At 50.7% G+C, this 20,162-nt stretch overlaps 1 protein-coding gene across 1 annotated transcript in view; it reads left to right on the top strand.

Moving 5' to 3' along the window:
* The window catches only part of LOC144488195 (ras-related protein Rab-13-like), a gene marked incomplete at its 3' end in the record, with an annotated part of 38,027 nt that overhangs the window by 645 nt on the left and 17,220 nt on the right, over positions 1-20,162 (top strand). The gene's annotated exons all lie outside the window — the stretch shown is intronic.

The raw sequence follows: 20,162 nt of genomic DNA, 5'->3' as shown, positions 1-20,162 counted from the left end.
GAAGTCTGCCCGTGTCTGTGTGGGTTTCCTCCGGTTTCCTCCCACAGTCCAAAGATGTTAGGTGGATTGGCCGTGCTAAATTGCCCCTTAGTGTCCAAAGATATGCAGGTTCGGTGGATTGGCCATGCTAAATTGCCCCTTAGTGTCCAAAGATGTGCAGGTTAGGGGGATTGGCTGTGCTAAATTGCCCCCTTAGTGTCCAAAGATGTGCAGGTTAGGGGGATTGGCCATGCTAAATTGCCCCCTTAGTGTCCAACGATGTGCGGGTTAGGGGGATTGGCTGTGCTAAATTGCCCCCTTAGTGTCCAAAGATGTGCAGGTTAGGGGGATTGGCTGTGCTAAATCGCCCCCTTAGTGTCCAAAGATGTGCGGGTTAGGGGGATTGGCTGTGCTAAATTGCCCCCTTAGTGTCCAAAGATGTAGAGGTTAGGTGGATTGGCCATGCTAAATTGCCCCCTTAGTGTCCAAAGATGTGCGGGTTAGGGGGATTGGCTGTGCTAAATCGCCCCCTTAGCGTCCAAAGATGTGCGGGTTAGGGGGATTGGCTGTGCTAAATTGCCCCCTTAGTGTCCAAAGATGTACAGGTTAGATGGATTGGCCATGCTAAATTGCCCCCTTAGTGTCCAAAGATGTGCGGGTTAGGTGGATTGGCCATGCTAAATTGCCCCCTTAGTGTCCAAAGATGTGCGGGTTAGGGGGATTGGCCATGCTAAATTGCCCTCTTAGTGTCGGGGGGATTAGCTAGGGTAAATACGTGGGGTTATGAGGATAGGGCCTGGGTGGGATTGTGGCCGGTGCAGACTCGATGGGCCGAATGGCCTCCTTCTGCACTGTTGGGATTCTATGAAAGGCCCATCGGGTCTGGACGGGCTGTCCGACAGAGCATTTTACCCACGCCCTACCCCCATAACCCCATGTACTTACTCCACTAATCCCCCTAATCTCCACATCTTTGGGCACTAAGGGGCAATTTAGCATGGTCAACTCACCTAACCTGCCCGTCTTTGGACACTAAGGGGCAATTTAACATGGCCAATCCACCTAATCTAAAGTTTATTTATTTGTGTCGCAAGTAGGTTTACATTAACACTGCCAATTCCTGGGGTGGCAGGTCTGTCATATGAGGAGAGACCAAGTCGGTTAGGATTATATTCACTGGAATTTAGAAGAGTGAGAGGGGATCTCATAGAAACTTATAAAATTCTAACAGGGTGGATTCAGAAAGAATGTTCCCGATGGTGGGGGGAGTCCAGAACTGGGGAGTCCATAGTTTGAGGATAAGGGGTAAACCTTTTAGAACTAGGGTGAGGAGAAATTTCTTCACCCAGAGGGCGATGAATGCGTGGAATTCACTCCCACAGAAAGTAGCTGAGGCCAAAAAGTTGTGTAATTTCAAGAAGAAATTAGATACAGCTCTTGGGGCTAAAGGGATCAAGGGATATTGGGGGGATCAGGATAGTGAATTCGATGATCAGCCATGTTCAAAATGAAGAACAGAGTAGGCTCGAGGGGCAGAATGGCCTCCTCCTGCTTCTAGATTCTATCTTTCAATGAAGTTGCTGTGAAAATCCCTTAGTTGCCACTCTGGCGCCTGTTCTTGTACACCGAGAGAGAATTTAGCATGGCGAATGCACCTAACCACGTCTTTCGGACTGTGGGAGGAAACTGGAGCACCCGGGGAAACCCACGCAGACACGTGGAGAATGTGCAGACTCCACACAGACAGTGACCCAAGCCGGGAATCGAACCCGGGTCCCTGGCGCTGAGGCAGCAGTGTTAACCACTGTGCCACCGTGCTGCCCTGCAGAACCTACACATCTTTGGACACTAAGGGGCAATTTAGCACGGCCAATCCACTTAACCTGCACATCTTTGGGCACTAAGGGGCAATTTAGCACAGGCCAATCCACCTAACCTGCACATCTTTGGACACTAAGGGGCAATTTAGCACGGCCAATCCACCTAACCTGCACATCTTTGGACACTAAGGGGCAATTTAGCACGGCCAATCCACCTAACCTGCACATCTTTGGACACTAAGGGGCAATTTAGCACGGCCAATCCACCTAACCTGCACACCTTTGGGCACTAAGGGGCAATTTAGCATGGCCAATCCACCTAACCTGCACATCTTTGGACTGTGGGAGGAAACTGGAGCACCCGGAGGAAACCCACCCTGATAATAATAGTTATCAACAACTTCAAGTGGTAAAAGCAAATGAAATATTGACACTTTGGACACAGAGGGAGCGCACGGCTCTCACAGTCACTTCACTCCCCTTGCTTTACGTGCGAATCACTTCAGCCAGACCGGTTTGAAAAAAAAACTGCACGGAGGGAGTCCAGCAGAATGTTGACCCGTTAGAGAAAATCTCCATTACGAGGGAGGAAGTGTCAGGTTTTTTTAGGGAACATTAAAACTGACAAAGCCCCAGGGCCTGATGGCATCTATCCTAGACTGCTCAGGGAGACAAGAGATGTAATTGCTGGGCCTCTGACGGAAATCTTTGTCGCTTCTTTGGACACCGGTGAGGTCCCTGAGGATTGGAGGATAGCGAATGTGGTCCCGTTGTTTAAGAAGAGTAGCAGGGAAAACCCGGGAAATTATAGGCCGGTGAGCTTGACGTTCGTGGTAGGGAAGTTGTTGGAGAGGATTCTTAGATACAGGATGTATGTGCATTTAGAACGGAACAATCTCATTAGTGACAGACAACATGGTTTTGTAAGAGGGAGGTCGTGCCTTACAAATTTGGTGGAGTCTTTTGAGGGAGTGACAAAAACGGTTGACGAAGGAAGGGCCGTGGATGTCGTCTATATGGATTTCAGTAAGGCATTTGACAAAGTCCCACATGGCAGGTTGGTTAAGAAGGTTAAGGCTCATGGGATACAAGGAGAAGTGGCTAGATGGGTGGAGAACTGGCTTGGCCATAGGAGACAGAGGGTAGCGGTCGAAGGGCCTTTTTCCGGCTGGAGGTCTGTGACCAGTGGTGTTCCGCAGGGCTCTGTACTGGGACCTCTGCTATTTGTGATATATATAAATGATTTGGAAGAAGGTGTAACCGGTGTAATCAGCAAGTTTGCGGATGACACGAAGATGGCTGGACTTGCGGATAGCGAAGAGCATTGTCGGGCAATACAGCAGGATATAGATAGACTGGAAAATTGGGCAGAGAGGTGGCAGATGGAATTTAATCTGGATAAATGCGAAGTGATGCATTTTGGAAGAAATAATGTAGGGAGGAGTTATACAATAAATGGCAGTGTCATCAAGAGTATAGAAACACAGAGGGACCTAGGTGTGCAAGTCCACAAATCCTTGAAGGTGGCAACACAGGTGGAGAAGGTGGTGAAGAAGGCATATGGTATGCTTGCCTTTATAGGACGGGGTATAGAGTATAAAAGCTGGAGTCTGATGATGCAGCTGTATAGAACGCTGGTTAGGCCACATTTGGAGTACTGCGTCCAGTTCTGGTCGCCGCACAACAGAAGGACGTGGAGGCGTTAGAGAGAGTGCAGAGAAGGTTTACCAGGATGTTGCCTGGTATGGAAGTTCTTAGCTATGGGGAGAGATTGGGTAAACTGGGCTTGTTCTCCCTGGAAAGACAGAGAATGAGGGGAGATCTAATAGAGGTGTACAAGATTATGAAGGGGATAGATAGGGTGAACAGTGGGAAGCTTTTTCCCAGGTCGGAGGTGACGATCACGAGAGGTCACGGGCTCAAGGTGAGAGGGGCGAAGTATAACTCAGATATTAGAGGGATGTTTTTTACGCAGAGGGTGGTGGGGGCCTGGAATGCGCTGCCAAGTAGGGTGGTGGAGGCAGGCACGCTGACATCATTTAAGACTTACCTGGATAGTCACATGAGCAGCCTGGGAATGGAGGGATACAAACGATTGGTCTAGTTGGACCAAGGAGCGGCACAGGCTTGGAGGGCCGAAGGGCCTGTTTCCTGTGCTGTACTGTTCTTTGTTCTTTGTTGGAACCTCTGCGCCTGGGCAATGGTCGACAATGTCTCGTGGGGTCGCACTCAAAACCCAGATGGGCTGCAGGTTGCCCAGTGCTGGCATTGGGCCATACCATCCACCATTTAACTTTCTAAACTGCTTACAGTGATACTTTTGTATCTTTTTTCCTGACGGAAGAAGGTGGATGAGGGAATGTCCGGGGTGCGTGGGGTCCTTGATTATGCCGGCTGCTTTTCCTGAGGTGGCGGGAAGTGTAGACAGAGGCTGGTTTGCGTGATGGATTGGGCTACATCATGACCCTTTGTAGTTTCTTGCGGTCTTGGTCAGAGGCAGGAGCCATACCAAGCTGTGATAGAATTCCTACAGTGCAGAAGGAGGCCATTCGGCCCATTGAGCCTGCACTGGCCACAATCCCACCCAGGTCCTATCCCTGTAACCCCTGCTAATACCCCTGACACTAATGGACAATTTATCATGGCCAATCCACCTAACTCACACATCTGATGCATCAGCAAAGAATGTTTTATAAAGGTTTCAAGTTCATTTACTATTGTCACAAGTAGGCTTACATTAACACTGCAATGAAGTTACGGTGAAAATGTTCTATGATGCATCTGTAAAAGTTGGTGAGAGTCGTAGCTGACATGCCAAATTTCCTTCGCCTTGTGAGAAAGTAGAGGCGTTGGTGGGGCTTTCTTAACTGTAGTGTTGATGTGGGGGGACCAGGACTGGTTGGTGGTGATCTGGACACCTAAAAACATGAAGCTCTCGACCATTTCCACTTCGTCCCCGTTGATGTAGACAGGGGCATGTTCTCCTTTACGCTTCCTGAAGTCGATGACAATCTCCTTCGTTTTGTTGACATTGAGGGAAAGATTATTGTTGCTGCACCAATTCACCAGATTCTCTATCTCATTCCTGTTCTCTGTCTCGTCATTGTTTGAGATCCGAACCACTTACGGTGGTGTCGTCAGCAAACTTGAAAATGGAGTTTGAGGGGAATTTGGCCACACAGTACTAGGGTGAGGCGGATTTTATCCTAGGCTGGTGAGAGAAGCCAGGGAGGAAATGGTGGAAGTTCTGATCTTCATTGGCCAATCCTCATTCGATACAAGTGGGGTCCCAGAGGATTGGAGGTTGGAGAACATTGTATCATTATTTAGAGAGGGCACAAGGGATAGGCCCAAAATGGCAGGACATGATGTACGAGGAGAGATTGACGAGGTTAGGACTGTTTTCGCTGGAGTTCAGACAAATGAGGGGGGGATCTCATAGAGACTTATAAAATTCTAACAGGACTGGACAGGGTAGATGCAGGGAGGATGTTCCCGATGGTGGGGGGAGCCCAGAACCAGGGGGTCACAGTCTGAGGATTCGGGGTAGACCATTTAGGACGGAGATGAGGAGACATTTCTTCACCCAAAGAGTGGTGAGCCTGTGGAATTCATTACCACAGGAAGTAGTTGATGCCAAAACATTGAATGTATTGAAGAGGCGGCTGGACATAGCACTTGGGGGCGAACTCGATCAAAGGTTTTGGGGGGAAAGCAGGATTAGGCTATTGAGTTGGATGATCAGCCATGGTGGTGATGAATGGCAGAGCAGCTCGAAGGGCCGAATGGCCTCCTCCTGCTCCTGTTTCTATGTAATAATTATAGGTCGGTCGATGATGGGAAAATTATTAGTATCAATTTCGAGGGACATGATAGAACATAGAAACATAGAACATAGAAAATCTACAGCACAATACAGGCCCTTCACCCCACAAAGTTGTGCCGAACATGTCCCTACCTTAGCGATTACTAGGCTTACCTATAACCCTCTATCTTACTAAGTTCCATGTACTTATCTAAAAGTCTCTTAAAAGACCCTATCGAATCAGCCTCCACCACAGTTGCTGGCAGCCCATTCCACGCACCCACCACCCTCTGAGTGAAAAACTTACCCCCGACATCTCCTCTGTACCTACTCCCCAGCACCTTAAACCTGTGTCCTCTTGTGGCAACCATTTCAGCCCTGGGAAAAAGCCAGGGCTGGAATGGATAAACTGACACGGGGCAGCATGGTAGCACGGAGGTTAGCACTGCTGCCTCACAGCACCAGGGACCCAGGTTCGATTCCCGGCTTGGGTCATTGTCTGTGTGGAGTCTACACGTTCTCCCCATATCTGCGTGGGTTTCCTCCGGGTGCTCCGGTTTTCTCCCACAGTCCAAAGATGTGTTGGTCAGGTGGATTGGCCATGCTAAATTGCCCCAACGGTGGCACAGTGGTTAGCACTGCTGCCTCAAGCACCAGGGACCCGGGTTCGATTCCCGGCTTGGGTCACTGTCTGTGTGGAGTCTGCAAGTTCTCCCCGTGTCTGCGTGGATTTCCTCCGGTTTCCTCCCACAGTTCGAAAGACGTGCTGGTTAGGGTGCATTGGCCGTGCTAAATTGACCCTAGTGTCAGGGGAATTAGCAGGGTAAATATGTGGGGTTACGGAAATAGGGCCTGAGTGGAATTGTGGTCGATGTGGACTCGATGGCCCGAATGGCCTCCTTCATAGAATCCTACAGTGCAGAAAGAGGCCATTCGGCCCATCGAGTCTGCACCAACCACAATCCCACCCAGGCCCTATCCACATATCCCTACATATTTACCCACTAACCCCTCTAACCTATGCATCCCGGGACACTAAGGGGCAATTTAGAATGGCCAATCAACCTCGCCCGCACATCTTTGGACTGTGGGAAGAAACCGGAGCACCCGGAGGAAACCCACGCAGACACAGGGAGAATGTGCAAACTCCACACAGACAGCGACCCGAGCCGGGATTCGAACCCAGGTCCCTGGAGCTGTGAAGCAGCAGTGCTAACCACTGTGCTACCGTGCCGCTCCTTCTGCACTGTCAGGATTCTATGAAACTTAAAAAGAACGGGATTAATCCGGGAGAGTCCACATGGTTTTGTTAAGTTACTAACTTAATTGAATTTCTTGAGTGTGTAACAAGGAGGGTTGATGAGGGTGGCCGAGTGGATGTTGTCTATGTAGATTAGACAAGATCCCACGTGGCAGACTGGGCAGCAAAGTGAGATCCCACGGGATACCAGGGAAGGCGGGGAGTTGGATCCAGAAGTGATCCGGCGATAGGACACAAAGGGTAATTCGCTGATGGCTAGTTTTTGTGAATGTAACAGTTTCCAGTGGTGTTCCAGAGGGCTGAGTGTCAGGGACCTTTGCTGTTTGTTGTACATATTAGATTTAAATGTGGGAGGCATGATTGGGAAATCTAATTGGCCGCGTAGTTAATAGCGAAGAGGATCGCAGTTGAGTCCGGAATGATATCGGTGGTTTGGCTGAGTGGGCGAAGCAGTGGGAAAATGGAATTCAATCCGGAAAAGTGGGAGGCGAAGATGGCAAAAAAGGTTCGGGAAGGCGCAACGAACGGGAAGGTAAAGGAAGCGGGAGACTCTGGAGTGCATGTCCCCGGGTCCCTGAAGGTGACGGGATAGGCGGGAACGGTGGGAATGGAAGCATACGGAACGCTTCCCTTCACTGGGCGAGGGATTGAATACAAAAGCAGGGATGTAATGATGGCACTGTATAAAAGGCTGGTGAGGCCACAGCCGGAGTTTGGTGCACAGCTCAGGTCAGCCACGTTACAGGAAGGACATCGTTACTCCGGAGGGAGAGAGAGAGAGAGAGAGAGAACGCAGAGGAGATTTACAGGAATGTTGCTGCAATTTTCTAGCTCTGGCAATGAGGAGAGATTGGACAGCCTGGGATTGTTTCCCTTCCAACAGGGGGGAGGCTGAAGGGAGTGAATCGAGGTGTCCAGGAGTATGAGGGGCTTAGATAGAATAGACTGGGGTGCCCTGTTCCCCCCCCCCCGAACAGAGAGGTCCCTTATCAGGAGGCACGGATTTGCATTAAGTTGATCTTTCTCTGCACCCTAGCGATGACTGTAACACTACATTCTGCACTCTCTCCTTTCCTTCTCTATGAACGGTATGCCTTGTCCGTATAGCGCACAAGAAACAATACTTTTCACTATATCCCAATACATGTGACAATAATAAGTCAAATCTATGTACTCTATGAACGGTATGTTTTGTCTGTATAGCGCGCAAGAAACAATACTTTTCACTATATCCCAATACATGTGACAATAATAAGTCAAATCTATGTACTCTATGAACGGTATGTTTTGTCTGTATAGCGCGCAAGAAACAATACTTTTCGCTATATCCCAATACATGTGACAATAATAAGTCAAATCTATGTACTCTATGAACGGTATGCCTTGTCCGTATAGCGCACAAGAAACAATACTTTTCACTATATCCCAATACATGTGACAATAATAAGTCAAATCTATGTACTCTATGAACGGTATGTTTTGTCTGTATAGCGCGCAAGAAACAATACTTTTCGCTATGTTAATACATGTGACAATAATAAATCAAATCAAAATTTGAGTTGATAGGTTGGAGGATTAAGTAAAGTTTATTTATTAGTCACAAGTAAGGCTTACATTAACACTGCAATGAAGTTACTGTGAAATTCCCCCAGTTGCCACACTCCGGAGCCTGTTTGGGTCAATGCACCCTAACCAGCACGTCTTTCGAACTGTGGGAGGAAACCGGAGCACCCGGAGGAAACCCACGCAGACACGGGGAGAAGGTGCAAACTCGACAATAGACATTGACCCAAGGCCGGGAATCGAACCCGGGTCCCTGGAGCTGTGAGGCAGCAGTGCCTAACCCACCGTGCCTCGCGATTAGAGGGGACATGAGGAAAAAAACCTCCTTCACCCAGAGGGTGGTGGGTATCTGGAACCCGCTGCCCGGTTTGGTGGTGGAAGCAGAGACCCCCAAATCATTGAAAAGGGTACCTGGACCCGCACCTGTAGTGATGTAGCCTGCAAGGGGCCTCAGGCCAGGCGCCGGACGGTGGGATTAGACCGGGTGGCTGGCATTTGGTTTTTTGGCACAGACATGATGGGCTGAATGGCATTTTCCGAGCCTTGACTTTTCTGTGGCCTGGGAATCTAAAACACCGGAGAAGGGGTTTAGGGGGGGGTGGTGGGGGGGCAGTTTCAAGATAAGGGAGTCGGCCATTTTGGATTGAGATGAGGAGAATTTTTTTCACTCAAAGGATTGCGAATCTTCGGAATTCTCTACCTCAGATCAGGATGCTCCGCCATTTCAGGCTGTGGGATAGACGGATCTTTGGGGGCTCGGGGAATCAAGGGATACGGGGAGTGGGCGGAAAAGCGGGGGCCAAAGCCCAAGATGATTGTGTTGAATGGCGGAGCGAGGCTCGATGGGCTGAATGGCCTACCCCCCCACCCCCCCGCTCACCCTTTGGATGTTTCTTTGCATTCTTGTCACCTGAAAGTGCAGTCCATCCTTACTGCAGCACTGAGGGAGTGCTGCACAGTTGTAGGTGCTGTCTTATGGAAGATGCATCAAGCCAAGACCATCCCCTCCCATCCACCTCGGGGCGATGTTAAAGATTCCGTGGCAATCCTGGGAGAAGAGTTTCCCTGGCAGATTCCCATCACACGCAAGGTTCTCTAAGAAGGTACTTGGAGCGTGCCATCCAGGGACCGACATTCCCGGTTCCGGTATTGAGGGAGTGCCGCATTGAGGGAGTGCCATTTTTCGGATGAAGCATTCGTCCAATGTGCTGTCTGCCTTGTCGGGATGACAAAATTCCACAGCCACTATTGGAAGAAGGGAGTGGGGGGAGGTGAATAGCCTTCAACATCCCAGAAACCATTACTCCTCCCCCAATAGGGTGGCACAGTGGGTTAGCACTGCTGCCTCACAGCGCCAGGGATTCGGGTTCAATTCCCGGCTTGGGTCACTGTCTGTGTGCAGTCTGCACGTTCTCCCCCCTCTTTCCCCCCCCCCACCTCTCCCGTGTCTGTGTGGGCTTCCTCCAGTTTCCTCCCACAGTCCAAAAGACGTGCTGGTTAGTTTTAGTTTAGTTTATTTATTAGTATCCTTACATTAACACTGCAATGAAGTTATTGTGAAAATCTCCCTAGTCGCCACACTCCGGCGCCTGTTCGGGGACACTGAGGGAGAATTTAGCACGGCCAATCCCCTTAACCAGCGCATCTTTTGGACTGTGGGAGGAAACCGGAGCACCCGGAGGAAACCCACGCAGACACGGGGAGAAGGTGCAGACTCCACACAGACAGTGACCCAAGCCGGGAATTGAACCCGGGTCCCTGATGCTGTGAGGCAGCAGCGCTAACCCACTGTGCCACCCCAGTCTCTGTGTCTCTGTGTCTCTGTCTCTCTCTCTCTCTCTGTGTCTCTGTCTCTTTCTCTCTCTCTCTCTGTGTCTCTGTCTCTCTCTCTCTCTCTCTCTCTGTGTCTCTGTCCCTCTCTCTCTGTGCCTCTGTCCCTCTCTCTCTGTGCCTCTGTCCCTCTCTCTCTGTGCCTCTGTCCCTCTCTCTCTGTGCCTCTGTCCCTCTCTCTCTGTGCCTCTGTCCCTCTCTCTCTGTGCCTCTGTCCCTCTCTCTCTGTGCCTCTGTCCCTCTCTCTCTGTGCCTCTGTCCCTCTCTCTCTGTGCCTCTGTCCCTCTCTCTCTGTGCCTCTGTCCCTCTCTCTCTGTGCCTCTGTCCCTCTCTCTCTGTGCCTCTGTCCCTCTCTCTCTGTGCCTCTGTCCCTCTCTCTCTGTGCCTCTGTCCCTCTCTCTGTGTGCCTCTGTCCCTCTCTCTCTGTGCCTCTGTCCCTCTCTCTCTGTGCCTCTGTCCCTCTCTCTCTGTGCCTCTGTCCCTCTCTCTCTGTGCCTCTGTCCCTCTCTCTCTGTGCCTCTGTCCCTCTCTCTCTGTGCCTCTGTCCCTCTCTCTCTGTGTCTCTGTCCCTCTCTCTCTCTGTGTCTCTGTCCCTCTCTCTCTCTGTGTCTCTGTCCCTCTCTCTCTCTGTGTCTCTGTCCCTCTCTCTCTCTGTGTCTCTGTCCCTCTCTCTCTGTGCCTCTGTCCCTCTCTCTCTGTGCCTCTGTCCCTCTCTCTCTGTGCCTCTGTCCCTCTCTCTCTGTGCCTCTGTCCCTCTCTCTCTGTGCCTCTGTCCCTCTCTCTCTGTGCCTCTGTCCCTCTCTCTCTGTGCCTCTGTCCCTCTCTCTCTGTGCCTCTGTCCCTCTCTCTCTGTGTCTCTGTCCCTCTCTCTCTCTGTGTCTCTGTCCCTCTCTCTCTCTGTGTCTCTGTCCCTCTCTCTCTCTGTGTCTCTGTCCCTCTCTCTCTCTGTGTCTCTGTCCCTCTCTCTCTCTGTGTCTCTGTCCCTCTCTCTCTCTGTGTCTCTGTCCCTCTCTCTCTCTGTGTCTCTGTCCCTCTCTCTCTCTGTGTCTCTGTCCCTCTCTCTCTCTGTGTCTCTGTCCCTCTCTCTCTCTGTGTCTCTGTCCCTCTCTCTCTCTGTGTCTCTGTCCCTCTCTCTCTCTGTGTCTCTGTCCCTCTCTCTCTCTGTGTCTCTGTCCCTCTCTCTCTGTGTCTCTGTCCCTCTCTCTCTGTGTCTCTGTCCCTCTCTCTCTGTGTCTCTGTCCCTCTCTCTCTGTGTCTCTGTCTGTCTCTCTCTCTCTCTGTGTCTCTGTCTCTGCCTCTCTCTCTGTGTGTCTCTGCCTCTCTCTCTCTGTGTCTGTGTGTGTGTCTCTCTTGCTCTCTGTGTCTCTGCCTCTCTCTCTGTCTGTGTGTCTCTGGGTGTGTGTGTCTGTCTCTGTGTGTGTCTGTCTGTCTCTCTCTCTGTGTCTCTGGGTGTGTGTGTGTTTCTCTGTGTGTGTGTGTCTGTCTCTCTCACTCTCTCTCACTCTCTCTGTGTCTGGATCTGTCTGTCTGTCTCTCTCTCCCTCTCTCTCTCTCTCTGCGTCTGGATCTCTCTCTCTCTCGCTCTGTTTGTCTGTCTCTCTCACTCTCTCTCTCTCTCTCTCTCTCTGTGTCTGGATTTGTCTGTCTGTCTCTCTCTCCCTCTCTCTGCATCTGGATCTCTCTCTCTCTCTTTCTCTGTTTGTCTGTCTTTCTCTCTCTCTCTCCCCGTCTCTTTCTGTCACTGAGTTTAGAAGAATGTGAGGTTATCCCATTGAAAAAAGTATGATCCTGAAGGGATTTGACAGGGTGGGTGCTGCGAGCGTGTTTCCCCCCCTTCCCTTTCCGTCAGGAGAGACTAGGGAGACAGGGTTTAAAAATAAACTGTCTCTCACTTAAGACAGAAATAAGAAGAATGCTTTTTTTCTCTGAGTGCGAGGAACCCTCCTTCCCCCAGAGAGGCTGTAGGCTATTGAAGTGGAGGTGGAAAGATTCTTGACTGATAAAGATGGGGTCGAAGGTTGTAGGGAGAGATAGGCGGGAGAGTGGTTACAATCAGATCTTATGGAATGGTGGAGAAGGCTTGAGGGGCCAACTGGCCTAACCCTGTTCCCCATAAGCATGCTTGCCTTCATCGGTTGGGGCGTTGAGTAGAAAAATTGGCAGGTCATGCTGCAGCTGTACAGAACCTTAGTTAGGCCTCGTTTGAAATATTGTGCACAATTCTGGTCACCACACTACCAGAAGGATGTGGAAGCTTTGGAGAGGGTACGGAAAATATTTATCAGGATGTTGCCTGGTCTGGAGGGTATTAGCTGTGAGGAGAGGTTGGATAAACTCGGTTTGTTCTCAATGGAACGACGGGGCGACCTAGAATCATAGAAACCCCACAGCGCAGAAAGAGGCCATTCGGCCCATCGAGTCTGCACCGACCACAATCCCACCCAGGCCCTACCCCCATATCCCTACACATTTACCCGCTAATCCCTCTAACCCACGCATCTCAGGACACCAAGGGGCAACTTTAGCACGACCAATCAACCTAACCCGCACATCTTTTGGACTGTGGGAGGAAACCGGAGGAAACCCACGCAGACACGAGGAGAATGGTGCAGACTCCGCACAGACAGTGACCCGAGCCGGGAATCGAACCCAGGTCGCCGGAGCTGTGAAGCAGCAGTGCTAACCACTGTGCTACCGTGCTGCCCGTAAACCGTATGGTTTTAGTTCAGGCAGGCATCGTGATCGGCGCAGGCTTGGAGGGCCGAAGGGCCTGTTCCTGTGCTGCACTTTATCCTTTGTAATGTTCTATGAGGTAAAATCTAATCTGTAAAGTTAGATAGCTGCAACATTGATGCAGGACTTGAGTGCTTAGCAGCCACTGATGTGCTATCGTTCGAAGAACGAGGCCCGCTGTGTTATATCTTGCCCGACTCTCTCTCTCTGGCTGTCGAACGCCGGGGTCGGAGAAATAACTCTCCTTTCGGTCGTGCCTTTTCGCAGGATGGCCCTCCTCGGACAACGTGGCCCCCCAATTCGTGCACAGCAAGATCCCACAGCTCTGCGTGCCCTTGGTGTCATTACACGAGCAACCGCAGCAGCCAAGGTGCGCACAGTAAGATCCCACAATGGAGCAAGTGATAACGGCCAGATAGGGGGCAGGATTTTACGGCCTAGCTCGTCCCGAAACCGGAAAATCCCACCCGAGGTCCACAGACCTTTCCATAGCCCGCCCCTCGCCAGCTCTGATTCCCGTGGCTTAAGGTTATTAGTGTCACAAGTCGGCTTACATTAACGCTGCAATGAAGTTACTGTGAAAATCCCCCTAGTCGCCACACTCCTGTTCGGGTTACACTGGGAGACGTGCACCCTAACCAGCACGTCTTTCGGACTGCGGGAGGAAACCGGAGCACCCGGAGGAAACCCACGCAGACACGGGGAGAACGTGCAGACTCCGCACAGACAGTGACCCGAGCCGGGAATCGAACCCGGGGCCCTGGCGCTGTGAGGCAGCAGCACTAACCCACTGTGCCAACATGCGTGGCCAGCAGCACATTAAAATTCCAGCCATTGTGTTATTTAATTAGATGTGGGGCATCGCTGCCAGGCCCAGTATTAATCATCCATCCCCTAATTGCCCCTCGAGAAGTTGCTGGGTGAGCCGCTATCAGGAATCCACCGCAGTCCCCGTGTGTGGGGTAGGTACACCCACGGCGCTGTTAGGGAGGGAGTTCCAGGATTGTTGTTGGACATCAGTCAGTCCCCGTGTGTGGGATAGGTACACCCACAGCGCTGTTAGGGAGGGAGTTCCAGGATTGTTATTGGACATCAGTCAGTCCCCGTGTGTGGGGTCGGTACATCCACAGCGCTGTTAGGGAGGGAGTTCCAGGATTTTGACCCCAGCTGCAGTGAAGGAACGGCCGATATATTTCCAAGTCGGGATGGTGAGTGGCTCGGAGGGGGAACTTGCAGGTGGTGGGTGTTCCCCATGTGTCTGCTGCCCCCCCCTTGTCCTTCTAGATGGTAGAGGTGGTGGGTTTGGAAGGTGCTGTTGAAGGAGCCTTGGTGAGTCGCTGCGGTGCATCTTGTAGATGGTACACACGGCTGTCACTGTGTGTCGGTGGTGGAGGGAGTGAGTGTTTGTGGTTAGCGTGTCGATCGAGCGGGGCTGCTTTGTCCTGGATGGTGTCGAGCTTCTCGAGTGTTGTTGGGAGCCGCACTCATCCAGGCAAGTGGAGATTGTTGTTGGAGTTACACTCATCCAGGCAAGTGGAGATTGTTGTTGGAGCCGCACTCATCCAGGCAAGTGGAGATTGTTGTTGGAGTTACACTCATCCAGGCAAGTGGAGATTGTTGTTGGGAGCCGCACTCATCCAGGCAAGTGGAGATTGTTGTTGGAGCCGCACTCATCCAGGCAAGTGGAGATTGTTGTTGGAGCCGCACTCATCCAGGCAAGTGGAGATTGTTGTTGGGAGCCGCACTCATCCAGGCAAGTGGAGATTGTTGTTGGGAGCCGCACTCATCCAGGCAAGTGGAGATTGTTGTTGGGAGCCGCACTCATCCAGGCAAGTGGAGATTGTTGTTGGGAGCCGCACTCATCCAGGCAAGTGGAGATTGTTGTTGGAGCCGCACTCATCCAGGCAAGTGGAGATTGTTGTTGGAGCCGCACTCATCCAGGCAAGTGGAGATTGTTGTTGGAGCCGCACTCATCCAGGCAAGTGGAGATTGTTGTTGGAGCCGCACTCATCCAGGCAAGTGGAGATTGTTGTTGGGAGCCGCACTCATCCAGGCAAGTGGAGATTGTTGTTGGGAGCCGCACTCATCCAGGCAAGTGGAGATTGTTGTTGGAGCCGCACTCATCCAGGCAAGTGGAGATTGTTGTTGGAGCCGCACTCATCCAGGCAAGTGGAGATTGTTGTTGGAGCCGCACTCATCCAGGCAAGTGGAGATTGTTGTTGGGAGCCGCACTCATCCAGGCAAGTGGAGATTGTTGTTGGAGCCGCACTCATCCAGGCAAGTGGAGATTGTTGTTGGAGCCGCACTCATCCAGGCAAGTGGAGATTGTTGTTGGAGCCGCACTCATCCAGGCAAGTGGAGATTGTTGTTGGAGCCGCACTCATCCAGGCAAGTGGAGATTGTTGTTGGAGCCGCACTCATCCAGGCAAGTGGAGATTGTTGTTGGAGCCGCACTCATCCAGGCAAGTGGAGATTGTTGTTGGAGCCGCACTCATCCAGGCAAGTGGAGATTGTTGTTGGAGCCGCACTCATCCAGGCAAGTGGAGAGTGTTCCATCACACTCCTGACTTGTGCCGTGTAGATGGTGGACAGGCTCTGGGGAGTCAGGAGGTGAGTTACTCTCCGCAGGATTCCCAGCCTCTGACCTGCTCTGGGAGCCACAGTATTTATATGGCTGGGTCCAGTTCAGATTCTGGTCAATGGTGACCCCCAGGATGTTGATAGTGGGGGAGATGATTGGAGTTTCTTTCTTGTTGGAGATGGTCCTTGCCTGGCACTTGTGTGGCACGAATGTGATGTTCAATGAGGGGGTAAATATTGGCTCTAGGATGCCAGGGAGCGGTTCCCCCCCCCCCCCCCCCCCCCCCACCCCTCACATCCACCCCCACCTCTGCCTTGAACTCGTGCCCTGGGGAGTCTTCATGCCCACCTGAGAGGGGATTGAAGTCTCAATCGACCAGTAGGAAGCCTTGTCTGGACCTGTCACTGCTTTTGCAGCGACGTGAGTGAACTCTGACCTCAGTGAATGGAAACCACAGACATGCGCACCAACCTTTTGAAGAAGTATTTTTAAGTCAGTCCATGTACATTGAACTGAACGGCGATGGAATAATTAATGCAGTGGATCCCAGTGCAGTGGGTTCGAGGTTGTTATAGTTTGGGTGCTGCGCAGATTCACAGAATTGTTACGGGCCCAAGAAGGTATTTGATTTATTATTGTCACATGTATTGGGATACAGTGAAAAGTATTGTTTCTTGCGCGCTATACAAAGCATACCGTTCATAGAGCACATAGATTTGATTTATTATTGTCACATGTATTGGGATACAGTGAAAAGTATTGTTTCTTGCGCGCTATACAAAGCATACCGTTCATAGAGCACATAGATTTGATTTATTATTGTCACATGTATTGGGATACAGTGAAAAGTATTGTTTCTTGCGCGCTATACAAAGCATACCGTTCATAGAGCACATAGATTTGATTTATTATTGTCACATGTATTGGGATACAGTGAAAAGTATTGTTTCTTGCGCGCTATACAAAGCATACCGTTCATAGAGCACGTAGATTTGATTTATTATTGTCACATGTATTGGGATGCAGTGAAAAGTATTGTTTCTTGCACGCTATAGGGGCGGCACGGTGGCACAGTGGTTAGCACTGCTGCTTCACAGCTCCAGGGTCCCGGGTTCGATTCCCGGCTCGGGTCACTGTCTGTGTGGAGTTTGCATGTTCTCCTCGTGTCTGCGTGGGTTTCCTCCGGGTGCTCCGGTTTCCTCCCACAGTCCAAAGATGTGCGGGTTAGGTTGATTGGCCAGGTTAAAAAAAAAAAAATTGCCCCTTAGAGTCCTGAGATGTGTAGGTTAGAGGGATTAGCGGGTAAATATGTGGGGATAGGGCCTGGGTGGGATTGTGGTCGGTGCAGACTCGATGGGCCGAATGGCCTCCTTCTGCACTGTAGGGTTTCTATGATTTCGATGATTCTTATACAAAGCATACCGTTCATAGAGTACATAGATTTGATTTAGTATTGTCACTGGTATTAGTATAGAGTGAAAAGTATTGTTTCTTGCGCGCTATACAAAGCATACCGTTCATAGAGCACATAGATTTGATTTATTATTGTCACATGTATTGGGATGCAGTGAAAAGTATTGTTTCTTGCACACTATACAAAGCATACCGTTCATAGAGTACATAGATTTGATTTATTATTGTCACATGTATTGGGATGCAGTGAAAAGTATTGTTTCTTGCACACTATACAAAGCATACTGTTCATAGAGTACATAGATTTGATTCATTATTGTCACATGTATTGGGATACAGTGAAAAGTATTGTTTCTTGCGCGCTATACAGACAAAGCATACCGTTCATAGAGAAGGAAAGGGGAGAGTGCAGAATGTAGTGTTACAGTCATAGCTAGGGTGTAGAGAAAGATCAACTTAATGTGAGGTAGGTCCATTCAAAAGTCTGACAGCAGCAGGGAAGAAGCTGTTCTTGAGTCGTTCGGTGCGTATCCTCAGACTTCTGTATCATTTTCCTGAAGGAAGAAGGTGGAAGAGAGAATGTCCGGGGTGTGTGGGGGGGGGGTCCTTGATTATGCCGGCTGCTTTTCCTGAGGCAGCGGGAAGTGTAGACAGAGTCAATGGATGGGAGGCTGGTTTGCGTGATGGATTGGGCTACATTCACGACCTTTTGTAGTTCCTTGCGGTCTTGGCAGAGCAGGAGCCCATACCAGAGTTCTCAACAAGCGCAGGTGAACAGGACATTGGCGGGTTAGGATACAGGGGGCTGCCAGATTTGGGGCTAACTCGTGTTTACGGAGAGTGGAAGGTGCGAGGTGAGTCAGGAGCCTGTTGGAATAGTCGAGTAAGAAGTTTAACAACACCAGGTTAAAGTCAGAACCTGTAGACTTTAACCTGGTGTTGTTAAACGTCTTACTGTGTTTACCCCAGTCCAACGCCGGCATCTCCACATCAGGAATAGTCAAGGCCATGGATGAAGGTGGAAGGGTGTGTCGGGTCGGGATGCTGGGTGGGAATTTGGAGCGATGTGGGGGGAGGGGGTGGGGAGAGAGGTTCGGGGTAGATGCCATGGAGGGATGGCTCACCCAGTGAGTGAGGAACAGAGTGCTTGATGCCACTCTTGTACTCCTGTTGGCTCCTTGGAGTCCCACAGCGTCATCCAGCATTGTGTTGTTTTGGGTAAGTGCGGAGGGGGGTGAAAGGTCATGTACCCAGCCTGTTGTGCCATGCTGTGATACCCATGGAGCAATCTGGAGAAACTGGGTCAGGCTGTGTGCAGACATCAACCAAGTTACAAATTCCACAAGGCCCAACCCTCGACTAAAGATCCCTTTAACAGAGCAGGTCTCTCTCTCTCTCTCTCTCTCTCTCTGTCTCTTTGGCTGTCTCTATCTCTCTGTCTCTGTCTCTCTCTCTCTCTCTGTCTCTCTCTCTCTCTCTCTCTCTCTCTCTGTCTCTCTCTCTCTCTGTCTCTCTCTCTCTCTCTCTGTCTCTCTCTCTCTCTCTGTCTCTCTCTCTCTCTCTCTCTCTGTCTCTCTCTCTGTCTCTCTCTCTCTCTCTGTCTCTGTCTCTGTCTCTCTCTGTCTCTGTCTCTCTCTGTCTCTCTCTGTCTCTGTCTCTCTCTGTCTCTCTCTCTCTCTGTCTCTCTCTCTCTCTCTCTCTCTCTGTCTCTCTCTCTCTGTCTCTCTCTGTCTCTCTCTCTCTCTGTCAAATGCATTCCACACCCACAGTAATGATTTGGGCAAAATATTTATGATTGGATAAGAGATGAGATAACAGCCTTGTAGAAGACAGCGGTTTGTAAATGGAGAGACAATTGTCTTATTATCTTCACGTAGAATCCCCAGGACTGGAACAGACCATTTGGCCCAACCAGACCATGCCAGGCTGGGTCTCCATTTAACCACCCTCTGACAGGTGGCACCTCTGGCAGTGCGGCAGTCCTTCAACCCTGTCACTGGGAGCGTGGGCCCTGGATTAGTGCTCTGGTCTGTCTGGGGGTCTCTCTCTCTCTCTGTTTCATTCTGTGTGTGTGTGTGCAGACCCCAAGCCACAACCTACTGACTCAAGAGGTGAGACGTGTCACTATAAGCTACAGCTTAGACCAAAAGATTTTGGAGCAGAATTAGGCCATTCGGCCCATCGAGTCTGCTCCGCCATGGCTGATTTTCTCAACCCCCATTCTCCCGCCTTCTCCCCGTAACCTTTGACCCCCCTTACCAATCAAGAACCTATCTATCTCTGTCTTAAAGACACTCAATGACCTGGCCTCTTCTGTGGCAAAGAGTTCCACAGATTCACCACCCCCTGGCTGAAAAAATTTCCTCCTATCCTCGGTTCTAAAGGGTCATCCCTTTACTCTGAGGCTGTGCCCTCAGATCCTAGGGGCGCGCGCAGTGGTTAGCATTGCTGCCTCGCAGCGCCAGGGACCCGGGTTCAATTCCCGGCTCGGGTCACTGTCTGTGCGGAGTCTGCAAGTTCTCCCCGTGTCTGCGTGGGTTTCCTCTGGGTGCTCCCGGTTTCCTCCCACAGTCCGAAAGACGTGCTGGTTAGGGTGCATCGACCCGAACAGACACTGGAGTGTGGCGACTCGGGGATTTTCACAGTAACTTCATTGCAGTGTTAATGTAAGCCGACTTGTGAAACTAACAAATAAAGTAGTCACCAATTTGACGCTATGGGTGGGATTTTCCGACCACGCTCGCCCCAAGGGGGAGAGTAAAATTTCACCCTATGTCTTGGGAAATATGGAGAATACGACTCTCACCGACTTTTACAGATGCACCATAGAAAGCATTCTTTCCGGATGTATCACAGCTTGGTATGGCTCCTGCTCTGCCCAAGACCACAAGAAACTACAAAATGGTTGTGAATGTAGCCCAGTCCCATCACGCAAACCAGCCTCCCATCCATTGACTCCATCTACACTTCCCGCTGCCTCGGGGAAAGCAGCATAGAAACATAGAAAACTACAGCACAAAACAGGCCCTTTGGCCCCACAAGTTGTGCCGAACATATCCCTACCTTTTAGGCCTACCTATAACCCTCCATCCTATTAAGTCCCATGTACTCATCCAGGAGTCTCTTAAAAGACCCTATTGAGTTTGCCTCCACCACCACTAACAGCAGCCGATTCCA

This window comes from Mustelus asterias, unplaced genomic scaffold (assembly GCF_964213995.1).
Source record: "Mustelus asterias unplaced genomic scaffold, sMusAst1.hap1.1 HAP1_SCAFFOLD_1365, whole genome shotgun sequence".
Classification (NCBI taxonomy): Eukaryota; Metazoa; Chordata; class Chondrichthyes; order Carcharhiniformes; family Triakidae; genus Mustelus; species Mustelus asterias.
This window is presented reverse-complemented; position numbering and strand designations above follow the sequence as displayed.